A 7,902-nucleotide genomic window follows, 5' to 3' on the forward strand; every position below is an offset into this window, starting at 1 on the left:
CAGAAATGTATATATAGGGCTACATTTTCAGAATTTGCCTATGTTGAAACATTAAATTGAGTAGTAATAATTTATTAACTATTTATTTAAATTTAAGACTGACAAAAACAGTAAAGGCTGAATTTATTAATGTAAGGATTATTCAGTTGCAAAAACAGTGGCTTTAAATATAAACATAAAAGTATGTGTATGAATAAATTCACATGGTCAACATGATTTGAAGTAAACCCTACGTTTTTTTTTTTCCCTTTTTTTGACAGTTTGGTTTCATCTTGTAAATGAATAATACGTAGGTTAGTATGCTTTAAGGTACGCTAGGCTGTCTGAACCATGCCAAGGTATGTTTGACCCCTATTTCCCAGTTTGTTTGACAAATGCAAGTGCTCCGAATTGTGCCCAGGTGTGGTTCAGTTGGCCGGCCTTGGCCCAGTTGGTCTGAAGTGTGGTTCGGTTGGGCTCGGGTGCGGTACGCTTGTAGTGTGAGTGCAAAGTGCGTCTGAACGCGAAACTGAAGTCATTACATCCCATTTAAGGGACAGTTTCACATGGATTTATTAATTCTTACATTACAATGAATTTGATCTGTCATAGTTTATCAAAGACGCAACCCGTAACCCTGTTATGCAACCCGACTGAATAAATAATGTACAAGTTAGTGTATGACCCATTTGCTGTTTTGTTTCTGTCAACTTTCATTTGGATAAAATAATTAACCATTATGACTCAGAACAATATTTTGTGTCTAATTTTTACGTTTTGTGGCAAGTAGCAATGTAATAATAGGGATTAAGTATAAATATGAACATAATATATATATAAAATCCTAAAATATTACCATATATTTATCTAAATAATAACATGACTACTAAATAAAGTTAAATAATAATGCTAAATACTTATGAAACAAAGTTACTGATCTGCCATAGCCAAACTAGCGAACATTGCATTTATCACATAATGGGTGATTATTGTTAAAATTAATAATAAAACTGTAAATGACTGTGTCATTAATAATAATTGTTTTGTATAATTTTAGGGTAGGATGTAAGGCTTAGTGGTAAACTTGACTCAAGCTATTTTTCATCATAAGAATCAAATGACTTGCAAAAAAAATGTCCAATTAATGCTGCAACTTTTGTTTTATGTCAAAGACACTTCAAATTCATCCAGATGTACAAAGCAGAAGGTAGAGCCGTTGGTGTTGATATTATCTGTCTTTCTCTAACCACAGACAAAACCAACAAAGAACAGGTGTGAATTTTTGGAAACACACTCTCACATTCTCATTTATAGTAATTAGAATGTTTCAGATTAGAAAGAACATCTTGTTTTATAAAACTTCACCATTTGTCGAACAAATATTCTGAAACTGAAATAATGATGCAACTCAGGAGGAGACAGTGAGCAAACTGCATACTCCTTCAAAAGGCTTTATGCTGCAAGTGAGTTATTTTACCCCATGAATGAAACCTGATGCCAAAATAAGTGTATAAGCGTGTTGAGCAGCAGCAGTACAGGTCTTTGTGCTCTCGTTTTAGCACAGACATACAGTGTTTTGGCACAGCTCCCCTGAGAGCAACACAGCTATGGAAAGATTCCATGGCGGGTGTGAAATCACATGACTGAAACTTGATAATCCCTTTCATTGCCCGTCTGAACTCATACAGTCAAACAACATCACCATGCTGCCTACCCTCCTCATCACCATGATTTTCACAAGTAAGTTGCAGAGTTTATAAGGAAGCTAGCATAATTGCTAAAGACACTTGAATCATGTTCAGTTCAGTTTATCTTTATTCCATAGCACTTTTCACAATACAGATTGTGTCAAAGCAAGTTAACATAGATGAAAAACATACTGAATTGCTAATAACAGAGCATTTTTTGCTATTTTTGTATTTATATACAAGCTATTTTACCATTCACAAATATGGTGCTTGGGATTTCTTTCATGTTTTGAAAAAGAGTTTCTATGTATATTTAATCAAAAACATAATAGAAATTGCAATATTGTGACATTTTATTTAATTTAAGTGATGTTTAATTGTTCATGTGATGAAAGGTTTCATTTTCAGCATCATTACTCCAGGCTTCAGTGCCACGTGATTCCTCAAAAATCATTCTAATATGCTGAAATGATGCTCAAGAAACATTTATAATTATTATTATAGGTAGGGGGAGGTAGGGGGAATATGGGGTAAATGGGAAGTCCCCAAAACAGCAAACAAAGCACAAGTGTGTGTTGTGTTTAAAATTTCCCATCCTTTTCTAATGTCAGTCATTTTTCTGACCATGGAGGTGCTAAGCTTTACTTTTTTACCACTGAGAGCAGTGTTTTTCAACCACGTTCCTGGAGGACCACCAACACTGCATGTTTTGAATATTTCTCTGTCTCCTCTAATGAGCTGATGATCCAAATTAGGTGTGTTTGGTTAAAGAGACACAGAAAATGTGCAGAGTTGGTGGTCCTTCAGAAATGTAGTTGAGAAACACTGCTTTAAGGTAACTTAAAATCTAAAAATGTAGACACTAAGTAATGCGACACCAAGCGTCATCCTATTTTGAAGAAGCTACAGTATTTTTTAACTGAAGACGTGTAGGCTTATTGTGCATACTGATCCTAAAACTCCACATGACTAACTAATCTGTTTTGTACCCACTGTAAATCTTGCTGTGTGAAGTGGGATCAGCCGCTGTCCCGTTTGCCCTCCTGTCTCCTCCATTTCTCCTGAACACTGGTCCCACTGGTCTGACTGTCCTGGTTTGTGTGGTTCATGACATTCATCAAGGAGAGTTGGAGCTCGCCTGGATTTCGAGCGGCTCCAAAGACACTAATCCAGCAGTCTCTAACCTACTGCAAGGACATTTCAGCATCCAGAACGCTCTGTCCGTCATTTCTGTGGCCTCGTCTGAATGGACGTCATACAGCTGCTTCATGAGTCACAGAGGCTCCGATCAGCTCATGCATAGACATTATGCTGGATTTCCAATGCAGACAAACCGTAAGCTCTTCTTTTTTTCTTGTCTTGTCCTGCCAAAGTATATACACTGCAAAAAATGCTTTTCTTACTTAGATTTTTTGTCTTGTTTCTAGTCCAAATATCTAAAAGTTCTTAAATTAAGAAGCATTTTCTAGATAAGCAAAACATATTGTCTTGTTTTAAGAAATAATATGCCAAAATGAAGTGAGTTTTTCCCTAAATCAAGCAAAATAATCTGCCAATGGGGTAAGCAAAATAATCTTATCACAAATCGAAAAACAAGATTATTTTGCTTACCCCATTGGCAGATTATTTTGATTATTGTTCTGTACCATTGTTTTCGGTCTTTTATACCTTCTTTTTACATTTTTGGGTTTCTCAGCAGCAAAAATCATAGTTGGGTAAACTTAGAGCACAATGAGTGTGAGAGTACAACAAAACATTTTTTTTTTTGCATTCCTATTTGCTCAAATAATGAATGAAAAACTCAATGATAGTGCTATCAAGACTTTCTGAAAAGGTGTGTGACTGCAAATGGCAGCCAGAAAGGGGAACAACATCAAATTTACAGTCCCACTCATAGAAACTGCATTAGAAACATCCCGCATAAGAGCCAATTATTTTATTGCTTATTTATTTATTTTTTGTTTGTAATTTAATGCATAGATGTTATAATGCAAATTGTAGCTTTACAAATGTACATATGCTTTTTTAATCAAAATATAGAAAAAAACGTTCAAGGATTTAGGATGCTGATCATTGTTAAATGTAACCATCTTGTAAAAATGACTCATACAAGTAATAACTTCATTATTATTATTGTTCTCTCCAATTCAGTTCAACAAGTTGGTCTCAGTCATAAACTGAAAACTTTATGCACTCAATTTTGATCTAGTAAAAATTGATGAACAAATTTCACCACTTTTGTCTGCATTTTCACCCAATGCAAAGCATACACACGCATACACTTACACACATACACATACACACACGCACACAGGGTTGCTTTTGTGAATTGTGGGGACATTCAATACAGTAGGTTTCCATTGTTTATACTGTATTTTGTATTGCCCAACCCCTACAAATAACTCTACCCCTTCTGGTTTGTGTGGAGTCTCATGATCAGAAAAGAACTCATTCTATGATTAATCAGTCTTTTGAAGAATGGGAGGAATGTCAGCAATGTCTTTATAATTCATTATCTCCTTGTAACACCCGTGTCATAACTATGTTATTATACACATTTGTGTCCTGAAACAGTATGTCACACACACATAAACGTATCAGGGAAGCATTTAAAACAGGCCCCTAGTCAGGGGGGTTCGAGTGGTTTGAAAGACCCAGGTCCAAAATTTGTTCATACATGAGCTAATTTGTCCTATTTTTAATGTTTTGCCATCATAAATAGTGAAAATAACGCATCAAAAAAGGCTTTAAGACCAAGCAGAATCCTCTGTTGGCTCTAGGGTGACTTCAGCTAATCAGTTTTGCACAATGCAAACCATTTTTTTTCATGAGTCCATTATCCAGCTGTGCAAGACAGCATACAATCTGATGAAGTGAAGTGGCAATAAACTACAGTCCTTAATTTAAAACGTAACAGATTCCTATTTTTTCCTAATGTTATATGCTGTAGTTTGTATTAAAATGTTCTTCCATATTTCTTTATTCTGAATGTTTAGGAAATATTTTATATAAAAAAGTGGGGTTATGAAGACAAGCTAATCCAGCTACAAATAGTGCAGTATCATTAAAAACCAATATGTTCCTTCATTCATTTTCCTTTAGCTTAGTCCCTTTATTCATCAGGGGTCGCCACAGCAGACTGAACTGTCAATTTATCCAGCATATGTTTTACACAGCGAATGCCTTCCAGCTGCAACCCAGTATTGGAAACACCCATACACACTCATTCACTCAAATACTGTACAGTATACGGCCAATTTAGCTTATTCAATTCACCATTAGCGCATGTCTTTGGACTGTGAGGGAAACGGGAGCACACAGAGGAAACCCTTGCCAACATGAGGAAAACATGCAAACTGCACACAGAAACGTCAGCTAACCTAGCCGGGACTCAAACCTGGGACCTTTATGCTGTGAGGCGACAGTGCTAACCACTGAGCCACCATGTCGCCTAAAGCAGTTTGTAAATTTTACGATTAAATATAAAATGAAGTGAATAACTCCAAAAGAACCAACCCTTTCACCAGGCTGGGTATGGGCCTGTAAAATAATATATAAAATCAGCCTGTCATTTCTGTAAATATTAATGCAGATCTGTAAATCATTACCTTAAAATTTACTAGTAATATGGCTTTCACTTCAGAAATGGCTGAAGATGAAGAAACATTTGATACATGTTTGGACCACAACAGCAGCTTATTACAAGGTACAGTAACAGAACACTTGTTATTTCTAAAAGATTCCCGTCTGTATTTGTTTTGCACTCATTTCACTCACTCTTGCAGATGTTCGAGCAAACAAGGATCTGTTATTTATTCAAGCTCTCAGAATTCTCCTTCTGAAAATCACCATTTTCAACGTTTTAACGACAGCACAAGCTGTCATAAAGTGGTGAGCATTCATAACACTGCAAATGCAATGTCCAAATGCTTTCGAATATACTGCTAATTTTCATAATTAAACTGAAAGCTGTCATATTTGTCTTCTGGAAAATTGCAGAGTTTCAGAAACAACTGTCATGGCTGTCAGAGTTAATTGGCTGCGCTGCTGGAGGGGATTTTACAGCAGACGGAGGAGCTTGGTTGATGCAAATGAGAGTCTGAGATGTTGATGAGTTACAGACCAACATCATGCCGCAGACGCAGGTGCATCGATGTGTGGCCAGATCAGAGTGATAGCTGCTCCAAACCACATCATATGCACAATACAGCTAATGCACTGCACTACAAGGTGCTTTTCTAGGCCATTGCCAAAATCGAGAAAAGCTTCAAGTGGCTTTGTAAAGTCAACTTTCACTAAAATTGTACTGTTAAACTGCCTGGCAGTGAGTGATATTTGAAAAAAACTTTGCTGCATGACTAGGAGTTTGCTGTGCATAACACTCTAAAGTAAGCTGTTCATATGTAGAGATGTTGAGTGAATGTGACTTTTTTTGGTATGGAATGTTTACTATTGTTTGTAAATACACTACCATTCAAAGATTTGGAGCTGATAAGTCTAAAAAACTTTTAAAGGTGGTATTTATTTGATCAAAAATACAGTAAAAACTTATATTGTGACCTATCATGAAGTTAACTGTTTTTTTTAAATATAATACATTACAGTTTTCAGTCACAGGTTTCAGAAATCATTCTCCAATATTTATTTGGTATTTGGTGTTCATGAAACATTTTGTGTTTGTGTGTGTGTGTGTACACCTTGTATTCCATACATTGTGGGTACCAACAGTGTTGGGGAAAGCTACTTTTGGAAGTAATGAATTGCAATATTGAATTACTCTCCAAAAAAGTAATTAGTTTTATTACATAGTTATTTTTATGATATTATATTAATAACATCAGCACCTGGCTGAGGCTTGAACTCTTTCAAATCTTTGCTTGTTTTAATAGAAGAGCTCTGCAATTGACAACTCACTGTATAACACACACCTACATTAAACTTTATTATAATATAAACCTCGGCGTTTATACTGTTTGAAGCAGTGTGTTTGGTACTTTTGTACTATTTGTTTTAAGTAAAAGCACTGTCCATTTAGATAATCCTCTTCTCCTTTTCTTCGATGTGTTTAAAATATTGAACACATTCTCTTATTGACTGCGTGATTTGTTGTGATTACATTCATTTTAATTCAGCAATTTGTTGTTAAAAGCTAATTAATTAACTAAAAAGTAACTCGTGTTACATTAAAAAAAAACTAAAATCTTATTACTTAATTTTAAAAGTAAAGGGTTACATTACTTATTACTTAGAAAAGTAATATTATTTCATAATTTACATTACTAGTAATGCGTTACCCCTAAATGTTCCCACAAGTTTAGAAATATGAGTTAACCTTGTGGGGACATTTGTTGAGTCTCCATGAGAAAAATGGCTCATACATCACTGAATAAATTATGCTAAAAATGTAAAAATGCTGATTGTTTTCCTCTAAGTGATGGGTTTGCAGTTAGAGGGATAGAACATACAGTTTGTAGATTATAAAGTCATTGGAAAGACTGTTTTAAAAATTTTTCAATTTTTTTGACGGCTGTTTTTATTTGATTAAAAATACAGTAAATGTAAATACCGTAAAAATACAGTCAAGTTATATTGTGACCCATTATTGCAATTGAAGTTAACAGATTAATTTATAATGTAATTTATTATAAGTAATTTATCTAGTTACATTTTACATGATTGTTATCAGCACCTTTTTTTTTTTACACAGCGAATGCCCTTCCAGCCGCAGCCCATCTTTGGGAAACATACACACACAAACAACGGACAATTTAGCCTACCCAACTCACCTTTACCACATGTCTTTGGACTGTGAGACAAACTGGAGCACCCGGAGGAAACCCACGCGAATGCAGAGAGAACATGCAAACTCCATACAGAAATGCCAACTGAGCCAAGGTTCGAACAAGCGACCTTCTTACTGTAAGGCGACAGCACTACCTACTGTGCCACTGCATCACCCATTCATTCTAAACTACTGATTTGTTTATCAAACATTGTATTATTTATGTATTTTGGATTTTGAAAAAAAAAATATATATGTGAAATAGAAGTCTGTGTCATGGTAGCACGATCGCCTCACATCAAGAAGGTTGCTGGTTCGAGCCCCGGCTGGGTCAGTTGGCATTTCTGTGTTGAGTTTGCATGTTCTGCCCGTGTTGGGTTACGGTTGGAGGGGCATCTGCTATGTAAAACATGCTAGAAAAGTTGGTGGTTCATTCCACTGTGGTGACCCCTG

This window comes from Danio rerio, chromosome 5, assembly GCF_049306965.1.
Source record: "Danio rerio strain Tuebingen ecotype United States chromosome 5, GRCz12tu, whole genome shotgun sequence".
NCBI classification, from domain to species: domain Eukaryota; kingdom Metazoa; phylum Chordata; class Actinopteri; order Cypriniformes; family Danionidae; genus Danio; species Danio rerio.